Below are 10,777 nucleotides of genomic sequence, written 5' to 3' on the forward strand. Positions count from 1 at the left end.
ACACCATTTCTGTCCTTTATTGAGGCCAACTTTGCATGAAATGTTCCCTTGGTATCTCTAATTTTCTTGAAAAAGTCTCTAGTCTTTCCTGTTCTATTGCTTTCTTGTATTTCTTTGCATTGATTGCTGAGGAAGGCTTTCTTATCTCTCCTTGCTATTGTTTGGAACTCTGCATTCAAATGGGTGTATCTTCCCTTTTCTCCTTTGCCTTTCACCTCCTTTCTTTTCTCAGCTGTTTGTAAGGTTTCCTCAGACAACCATTTTGCCTTTTTGCATTTCTTTTTCTTATGGATGGTCTTGATCACTGCCTCCTGTACAATGTCAGGAACTTCTGTCCATAGTTCCTCAGGCACTCTGTCTATCAGATCTAACCCTTTGAATCTATTTGTCACTTACACTCTATAATTGTAAGGGATTTCATTCAGGTCACACCTGAATGGCCTAGTGGACCATTCAGTGGAGCCAAATGCAGATTGGCTTGTCTCTAAACCTCTCCATGACTCCCCTTTTCTCTTGGAACAAAAGCCCCACAGACCTTTGCCTGATTTAATCCCTTGCTACATCTCTAATCTGATTTCTAAATCCTCTTATCACCCTATTCCAACCACACTGGGCTTCTTCCTGGACCCTGAACAAATCAAGCAGCTCTCCTGTCATAGGGAGATTTACACTTAGTTGTCCCTCTTTTACTGCAAACACCTCCATTTCTGTCTTAATGTTTTTTTGCTCAGCTTTTTAAGCAAATTTACAATCTGAGCCACCAAGGAAGCTCATTCTCTATATATGCCAACTACCAACTCCTTTTTAAATCTTACCAAATTCTAATATTTATTTTCAACATAACACATTGTTTTCCAATAAAAATGACTTTACCTATTTATTACCATTTTTATTTTTGTTGGTTGAATGTCTTCTCTCTCTGGCATGTAAACTTCCTCACTAGAAAGAATCTATATTTTGTTCACTACAAAAGCTGTGTGTCTAGAACAGACTATAATGTAGAATAGTTGCTTAGCAAATATTTTCTGAATACTTGATTCAAATATATTGCCAAGTATTCTGTTTTAGTTACCGTTCCTTGATTGTCTTCTAAATATTTTCTGTCATGCCTTCTTTATAAATCTAGTCTATTCAAGGGAACTATAATCTCTTAACAAGTAGTGTCCACATCTCATAATCATTGAGGCAAGCATATAGTGGCTGGACAAAAAAGGCATTCAGTAGTTTTCCTTTCTACATACCTTATATTCTCTGTAAAAAAAAAAAAAAAATTTTTTTTCTAGCCAAGGCATAAGTACATTCCAGCAACCTTAATCTATTAAAAGCAAGAGCGTTTCTCAAAAAGAATGCAAGCAGAGATGACCTGTGATTAGAAATGTCAGGTACACATTTAAGGGAAAGAGACTGAGTTCAGGCTAATACTATAGACCCATAAAACTACAATTCTTAAAGTATCATCTCACTCCTACTGCTCAGTACCTGTGAAAACATGCATAGGTTAAACAACCTTTCTGTGCATTACTGCCTTATCTGTAAAATAGAAATAATAGTAACCACCACATAAGGTGGCTGTGAAAAATTAAAGGTTAATTTGCTAAACTGCATGTTAATGTAATGTTAATATATTAAATTTAGCTTATTATCCAATAGGCAGTCTGAACCTGACATATGTCAGCTCTTCAGGTGTGTGTGGCTCAAAGTTTTTACATCCATTTATCTGAGATTTTTATTCCTGCTTCTTCCATGAGCAGTCTCTGTGACCTTGAGTGACTCACTTGTGGTCAGGCCTTTGTCTATTTACCACTAAAAGGAAGAAATTGATGTCTGATGATTGTGCAGATCCTGAATAGCACTAAAGATGCGTGCTTCCGTGGATGTTCAGGAGAAAGAGAAGGGCAAACATGTTCACACTAAAACCAGTTCTTGGTCATTGAGCGCAACAGTCCTGGGATGATCCTTCTTTTCACATCAATACGAATGCTTATATTTGGGGAAAAGGCGAGATTTGTAGTTCTGTATTGATTAGGAAACTTAGCTTATGTTCCTCTTCATCCTCTTTATAGTCCAAACTTCTGGATATTGAGAAGTCAGGGGACAATCAGTGGCCTTGTGGGTTAGTCACTCAGTCATGTCTGACTCTCTGTGACCCCATGGACTTCAGCCCACCAGGCTCCTCTGTCCATGGAATTCTACAGGCAAGAATACTGGAGTGGGTTGCCGTTTCTTTCTTCAGGGTTATATATAGTAGCATGTATATATTCAACCCAAGTCCTGATTTATTCCTCGCTTGCCAGCCTTTCACCTTTGATAACCATAGGTTTGTTTTCAGTATCTGTAAGTCTTTTTCTGCCTTGTAAATAAGTTCATTTGTATCATTTTTAGAAAATTAGGAGTGATATGACATTTGTCTTTTTCTATCTGACTGCCTTCATTTAGTACAATAATCTCTAGGTCCATCTATGTTGCTCTAAATGACATTATTTCATTCATTCTTTCTTTTTTTTCTTGATTATCTGCTCTTTTTTTTTTCCATTTCTTTTTATTAGTTGGAGGCTAATTCCTTTACAATATTGTAGCGGTTTTTGCCATCTTTAAAAAAATGGTTTAATGACTTCTGCATATTTTTATTTATTTGTTCTTATTTTTTGGCTGCTCCATGCGACATGTGGGATCTTAGCACCCCAACCAGGGATCAAAACCATGCCCCCTGCAGTGAAAGCCAGGAGTCTTAACCACAAGGACCAGCAGGGAAGTCCCTATTTGTTCTTTTTTGTGGTTGAGTAATAGCCCACTGTATATATGGACCACATCATCTTTATCCATTCCTCTGTAGATGGACAATCAGCAGGTAAGACAAGGACAATGGTAGTGGTGTAAATGAGATGATAATCAGTATAAATAGCAACAGGATTGGCCTGGGCCCTGAGGATGATGCTATCTGTCAGATACGCTTGTGCATTTCTGCTGAATACCAGCCCTGAGTGTAGGAAATTATTGGAGGATCAAGAAAGGTCAAAAAGGATTAGAAGAAGGAATAAATAAAGAGAAACTCAGATCATCTGAAGAATAATCAGAAGTTTAAAATTAAATAATGTCTAGAAATGAGAAATACAAAATTCTCTGGCATAGTATTCCTTTCAAAATACTTTGTGACTCACAGTGCACCCTGTCTTAGTCTGTTTAGGCTACTACAACAAAACACCGGGCTGGGTTTAAACAATAAAGACTTATTTTTCTCAGTTCTGGATACTGGAAGTCCAAGATCAGGATACCAGAATGGTTGGGTGAAGGTATTCTTCCAGGACATGGGTTTATCAGTGTGGCCTCAGAAGATGGTAGGCAAGGAATCATTTTGGCACCTTTTTAATTTCATAAGGCACTAATTCCCTTGATGATATTCAACCCTCGAGACCAAAGCACCTCCAAAGAGCTCCCGTCCCCAACTACCAAGGCCACTACATCTCCCAGAGCCCCACCTATTACATCAGCATTAGAATTTCAACATAAGGATTTGGGGAAGATACAAACATGGAAACCATAACACAACCCACCACTCTGAGCCATCAAGATGGGGCGCAAACTTCTTCAAAGACATCAGTGACTTAAGAATATGCTCTGACAGGAAACAGTGTGGATACGTCAACAGAAGTTCTGTTTTCATCGCTCAGTGTTAGAAGAGCTATTTTGATCTCAGCAGAAATGAACTCACTCTGGCAGCTCCACAACATTCCACACAGCGGTGTTTCTGGTCCTGTCTCCCTTTCCTCCTCCCTTGCACTGTAAATTAGCAGGAGCTTGAGCGCTGTCGAGCCCCCTTGGCAGCTGATGCCCCCGTACGCTCACTGCCACTTGGCTCCTGGCTTCTGGCAGCTCACACTGGCAAGAGTAGCTCCCATGGATTCACAGCTCAGAGAAGCAAATGCATGCATCACAGCAGTTAGCACACAGGTTCTTGCCCAGAATGCTGGGCTTCAAAGAATTCCCTTGATACTTACCAAGTGTATGATTGGGCAAGACACTTAAATCTCCATGCCTCAATTTCCTTTCTGCAAAATCAGGATAATAGTACTTAACTCATACCACTATCTGAAGATGACATGAGTTAACATATGTAGGATATTGAGATCAGTCCATGGCACTTAGCAGGCCCTCAGCAGGTGTGGAGTGATTTATTATTGAGTTTCAGTTAATTAATTTAATAATGATAAAAATATTTGTAGAAACCTGAGTTTGCTTCTGAAATTTTCTCTTTTATTCTAGAAAAAAAATTCCTTTTCCAAAAAATCACCAGTATACTCTAAATAAAGTTAAGACCAGCATTCAAAAATATATTTTTTCCATATTATTCAATATACCACTCCTTTAACTAGCAGCCTTCATATTTTCAATGATTTTTATGATTTTGCATTATCATGGTTGCAAACATATGCATGCACTTGGAACTTAGCTCCCAATATGTCACGTTTAAAATCATAAAACTTCTCAGAATATAATGATGAAATGGAGTGGGATGCTAAGACCGTTGCCTGCCATGTACTCTGCCTGCCTGCTTTTTGTCTGCAGAAAAACTTCAGTCAAAGAATAAATTTAATCAGAGAAGTGAGAAAATGCAGAAGCAAAGTAAAATAGTCAAATAAGCTAAAATAATAATAATTCAGTCAGTAGGCAATGGGGGATGGTACCAGCCCTTGGATAAACATGTGCCATCCCCCTCTCTCTCCCCAGTTGCTGACATCCAAAAAAGAGCAAAATTTTCTTTCCACCAACTTTGTTTCTTCATTGGCTTTTGAGTAGTGAGCAGCCAGACCCCACTTTCAGTTGCAGTGATACTATACTAAACCTGCTTTCAATGATTGGCATTAATAATATTTGGGTACAACTATTGTGCTAATGCTTAAGAAATACTTAAAAAGGAGTTTTAAGTATGTATTGGTTGCCATGAAAGTAAACCAAGGTGGCCCAACTGATTTTGGTTACACAAAGGCAATTTCTGACCCCTGGCTCTGCAATGAGATGGAAGAGAAGGCCAAATAACTCTGACTCCCTCTGGGACGTTGATCACTGTTGCAACAAGGGAAGAAAGGCAAGGTAGTCACCCCAGAAGCTCATTTTCTTCTTTTACTCATGATGCTTTTAATTCCAATGGCTGCCAATCGAGAGGTAGTTTTACCAGTTTAAGGATATCGACAGCATTTCTTAAAGTCCTTTTTTTTTATATGTAACTCTTATGCACTAGAATAAGAAAGTGAAGCAGTGAAACATTCATATGATCAGAATATTGGTGTTGTTCTTTTTTTTCTCCTTGAAAGCTGAAGTTTAAGGTCAGATTTTGAATACGTTTAGCCCAAAATGTATTATGAATCAAAGCTCTTTTTATACTGGCCAGGAAAACCAAGAAACCAGAGAAATGTTTTCATCTATTGCATACAGTTCTCTGAGTTAAAGTAGACAAAGTCAAAGTAGTGAATCAATATTAATTAACACTGCCCCACTACACACATTTATTTGGCAGAAGCTTCTGAGGAAAGAGGCCAGTGAGGTGGAGGGTGTTCTTTGATAAAACAGCATTCAGGGAAATCAAATGATGAAAGTTGGTTCTGCTCTGACTGTAGAGGCAGGGACTGGAGAACTCTTTTAAAATACCTGAGCCCTGTTCACAGATGACCAGCCCTGTAGTAGATTGACTTAAGACTCAACCTTCAGCCTCTCATTCTCTCTGGCTCTTCAGCCAGGTAGGTACCTGCATAGACTACACGTCATCCAAAAGAAGCCATTACACTTCTTCCACAAGAGGGCGCAGTTCCCTGAGACCAAGGAAGAAAAACAGACCAAGGAATACCAAGGAAGGCAGAAACACAAACAACCCTCCTTTAGAACCAGATACTAGCTCTAAAGTGCAGGGGAAGGGTGTACAATTCATGTCATGTATATTCTTTCTTTTTTGTTCATTAGCCCTGCTAGTGGTTTCTACCCATTAAGTAGATGTGTTAAAATGTGCTTAATTTAGTTGAACACAAGTAGATCAAAACATAAGATGGCATCTTGTCACATCACTTCATGGCAAATAGATTGGGGAAACAGTGGAAACAGTGACAGACTTTATTTGGGGGGGAGGGGGCCTCCAAAATCACCACAATTGATGACTGCAGCCATGAAATTAAAAGACACTTTCTCCTTAGAAGAAAAGTTATGACCAACCTAGACAGTGTATTAAAAAGCAGAGACATTATTTTGCCAACAGAGGTCCAACAGACTTTACCAACTAAGTTTACATTACCAACAAAAGTCTAGTCAAAGCTATAGTTTTTCCAGTAATCGTGTATGGATGTGAGAGTTAGTTAGATAAAGAAAGCTGAGTGCCAAAGAATTGATGCTTTTGAACTGTGGTGTTGGAGAAAACTCTTGAGACTCCCTTGGACTGCATGGAAATCCAACCAGTCCATCCTAAAGGAAATCAACCCTGAATATTCATTGGAAGGACTGATGCTGAAGGTGAAACTCCAGTACTCTGGCCACCTGATGTGAAGAACTGAGTCATTGGAAAAGACCCTGATGCTGGAGATTGAAGGCAGGAGGAGAAGGTGATGACAGAGGATGAGATGGTCGGATGGCATCACAGACTCAATGGACATGAGTTTGAGCAAGCTCTGGGAGTTGGTGATAGACAGGGAGGCCTGGCATGCTGCAGTCCAGGGGGTCACAAAGAGTCGGACATGACAGCGACTGAACTGAACTGAACTGAAGTAAGTCAGAGAGAGATGCTGTAGTGAGATTCTGTTATAAAGTGAGAGCTTCCCTAGTGGGTCACTGGTAAGGAATCAGCCTGCCAATGCAGGAGACGTGGGCTTGATCTCTAGGTCTGGAAAATCCCCTAGAAAAGGAAATGTCAAGCCACTCCAGTATTCTTTCCAGAGCAATCCCATGGACAGAGGAGTCTAGAGGGCTACAAGCCCATGGGGTCACAAAAGAGTTGCACACAACTTAGCAAATAAACAATAGCATCAATTATAAACTAAAATAGTCCAAAAATCATTCTGTAAAAGGATTACCTGCTCTGGCTACATAGACCATCTCCAGGTATGGAAAATTGATATCACACATATGTCACACAAGAAATATGTCTAATGCTTTGTTCTGTTAGATAATATTATGCTTATTAAGATATTGATAACTGCAAAGATTTCCACAGCTAGTGTGTCCTTAATTCTCACTAGATTATTTCAATATTATTGCAATTGTCTTGTTTTCTTTGCTTTCTCTCCAGTATTCACATGTGTATCTGACTTCCATGGTAGTGTCTGTGTTTTCTCCAGCATCTGAAACAGTGACTGAGACAGAAGAGAGGCTCAGAAAACAGGTACTGAAGTAATGAGTGAACCCCACACCAGAGCTCTGAAAATGCCAATTCCCTGCTCAAAAATTTCAGTATATCCTCATCATCTGCATCACAGAGTGTGTTCCTAAGCATAATATTCACATGCTCTACAACTTGGCCCTTCACTTTACAATCCCTGAGAAAGTATACATTCCAGTCAGACTATAATTTCAGTCCAGTTAAAATAGATCATTCTCACAGAACACCTTTGTCTTAAGTATCTTTGCACAGCCCTGATGCCTCAGCTCAGAATTCCTTTTGCTCCTTATCCTTCCCAATCATATCCACACTCCAAAAATCAGTTCAAGTTTCACCTAATCCAAGAGTGATTCTCCAGGAGGAAGGAATCTCTCTGAGTTACAAACTCTTTGGTTATATTTTGTCAATATTTATTCTTTAATTCATCAAAAAGTTACAGCATTTGGCTAAGTGCTGAAGATCTAACAATCTGTGAAATGTGGTTCCTGTCCATGAAATGGATAGTCTGGTAGGAATTCCAGATATGCCGGCAGATCACTACAATAGAGAAGCTTTAGGAACTATTAGTACATGGGTCTAGGCAATCTGTCAGGGAGGAATTCAACACAGACTCTTGGGATGTCAGCAAGGACTTCTGGAAGACATACATTCTTCAACTGAAATAATAAAGAGACCTAAATTGCAAGTGTGATTATGCCAATCCCCTTGTCAAAACTTGTAAAGTCTACTTATAGTCCACAAACAGAGCTTATGCTGCCATAAACTTACATCTGCATAGGAATTAGTCAAGTGACTGGAGGCCCAAGAGAGGGGAGAAAGATTATCTGAATCACAAAAGAGGCCAGAAGCAAAAACAAAGCATCAGGCTCTGGGTAATTACCATGCTTTCTAGCCCTCTTGACCTCCATATTTTCCTGCAATGAGCCACAAAACAGGCCTTCCTATTTGCCTTTGTATAAAATACTGCAGAAACATTTTCTTTTCTTTTTCTTTTTTGTTAATCTACCCCACCAGATGGTAAGCCCTTTATTTGAGAGACCTTGTCCTATATTCTCCAGAAAATCATAGACACAGCCCAGGACACTGACTCAAAAATTATCAGTTTAGTTCAGTCATTCAGTCATGTCTGACTCTTTGCAACTCTGTGGACTGCAACACACCAGGCTTCACTCTCCATCACCAACTCCCGGAGCTTGCTCAAACTCATGTCCATCAAGTCGGTGATGCCATCCAACCATCTCATCCTCTGTCATCCCCTTCTCCTCCTGTCTTCAATCTTTCCTAGACTCAGAATCTTTTCCAATGAGTTAGTTCTTCACGTCAGGTGGTCAAAGTATTTGAGCTTCAGCTTCAGAACAGTCCTTAGAATGAACATTCAGAACTGATTCCTTTAGAATTGACTGGTTTGATCTTGCAGTCCAAGGGACTCTCAAGAGTCTTCCCCAACACCACAGCTCAAAATCATCAATCCTTCAGTGCTCAGCTTTCTTTATAGTTCAACTCTCACATCCATACATGACCACTGGAAAAACCATAGGCTTGACTAAATGGACCTTTGTTGGCAAAGTAATGTCTCTGCTTTATAATATGCTGTCTAGGTTGGTCATAACTTTCCTTCCAAGGAGCAAGTGTCTTTTAATTTCATGACTGCAATCACCATCTGCAGTGATTTTGGAGCCCTTCCCAAAAAATAAAGTTAGCCACTGTTTCCACTGTTTCCCCATCTATTTGCCATGAAGTGGTGGGACCAGATGCCATGGTCTTAGCTTTTTTAAAAAGTTGAGCTTTAAGCCAACATTTTCACTCTCCTCTTTCACTTTCATCAAGAGACTCTTTAGTTTTTCTTCACTTTCTGCCATAAGGGTGGTGTCATCTGCATATCTGAGGTTATTGATATTTATCCTGGCAATCTTGATTCCAGCTTGTGCTTCTTCCAGCCCAGTATTTCTCATGATGTACTCTGCATAGAAGTTAAATAAGCAGGGTGACAATATACAGCCTTGATGTACTCCTTTTCCTATTTGGAACCAGTCTGTTGTTCCATGTCCAGTTCTAACTATTGCTTCTTGACCTGCACACAGGTTTCCCAAGAGGCAAGTCAGGTGGTCTGGTGTTCCCATCTCTTTCAAAATTTTCCACAGTTTGTTGTGATCCAAACAGTTAAAGACTTTGACATAGTCAAAAAAGCAGAAATAGATGATTGTTTGGAACTCTCTTGTTTTTTCAATGATCCAATGGATATTAGCAATTTGATCCCTCAGACTTTTCTAAAACCAGCTTGAACATCTGGAAGTTCACAGTTCACATATTGCTGAAGCCTGGCTTGGAGAATTTTGAGAATCACTTTACTTGCATGTGAGATGAGTGCAATTGTGTGGTAGTTTGAGCATTCTTTGAAATTGCCTTTCTTTGGGGTTGGAATGAAGACTGACTTTTTCCAGTCCTGTGGCCAGTGCTTTTTCCAAATTTGTTGGCATATTGAGTGCAGCACTTTCACAGCATCATCTTTTAGGATTTGAAATAGCTCAACTGGAATTCCATCACCTCCACTAGCTTTGTTCATAGCGATGCTTCCTAAGGCCCACCTGACTTCACATTCCAGGATGTCTGGCTGGAGGTGAGTGTGAGTGATCACATTTTCATGATTATCTAGGTCATGAAGATCTTTTTGTACAGTTCTTCCATGTATTCTTGCCACCTCTTCTTAATATCTTCTGCTTCTGTTAGGTCCATACCATTTCTGTCCTTATTGAGACCATCTTTTCATGAAATCATCCCTTGGTATCTCTAATTTTCTTGAAGAGATCTCTAGTCTTTTCTATTCTATTATTTTCCATCTAATCAAAGTTATGGTTTTTCAAGTTGTCATGTGTGGATGTGAGAATTGTTACAAAGAAAGCTGAGCACTGAAGAACTGATGCTTTTGAACTGTGGTGTTGGAAAAGACTTTTGAGAGCCCCTTGGACTACAAGGAGATCCGACCAGTCCATCCTGACTATTCATTGGAAGGACTGGTGCTAAAGCTGAAACTCCAATACTTTGGCCACCTGATGTGAAGAAATGACTCATTTGAAAAGACCCTGATGCTGGGAGGGATTGGGGGCAGGAGGAGAAGAGGATGACAGAGGATGAGATGGATAGATGGCATCACTGACTCAGTGGACATGAGTCTGAGTAAACTCTGGGAATTTGTGATGGACAAGGAAGCCTGGCGGGTTATAGTTCATGGGGTCACAAAAAGTTGGACATGACCAAGTGACTGAACTGAACTGAGATGAGTGCAATTTTGTGGTAGTTTAAACCTTCTTTGGCATTGTCTTTCTTTGGGACTGGAATGAAAACTGACCTTTTGTAGTCCTGTAGCCACTGCTGAGTTTTCCAAATTTGCTGGAGTATTGATCGCAGCACTTTAACAGCATCCTA

Source organism: Cervus elaphus, chromosome 28 (genome assembly GCF_910594005.1).
Source record: "Cervus elaphus chromosome 28, mCerEla1.1, whole genome shotgun sequence".
Lineage (NCBI taxonomy): Eukaryota > Metazoa > Chordata > Mammalia > Artiodactyla > Cervidae > Cervus > Cervus elaphus.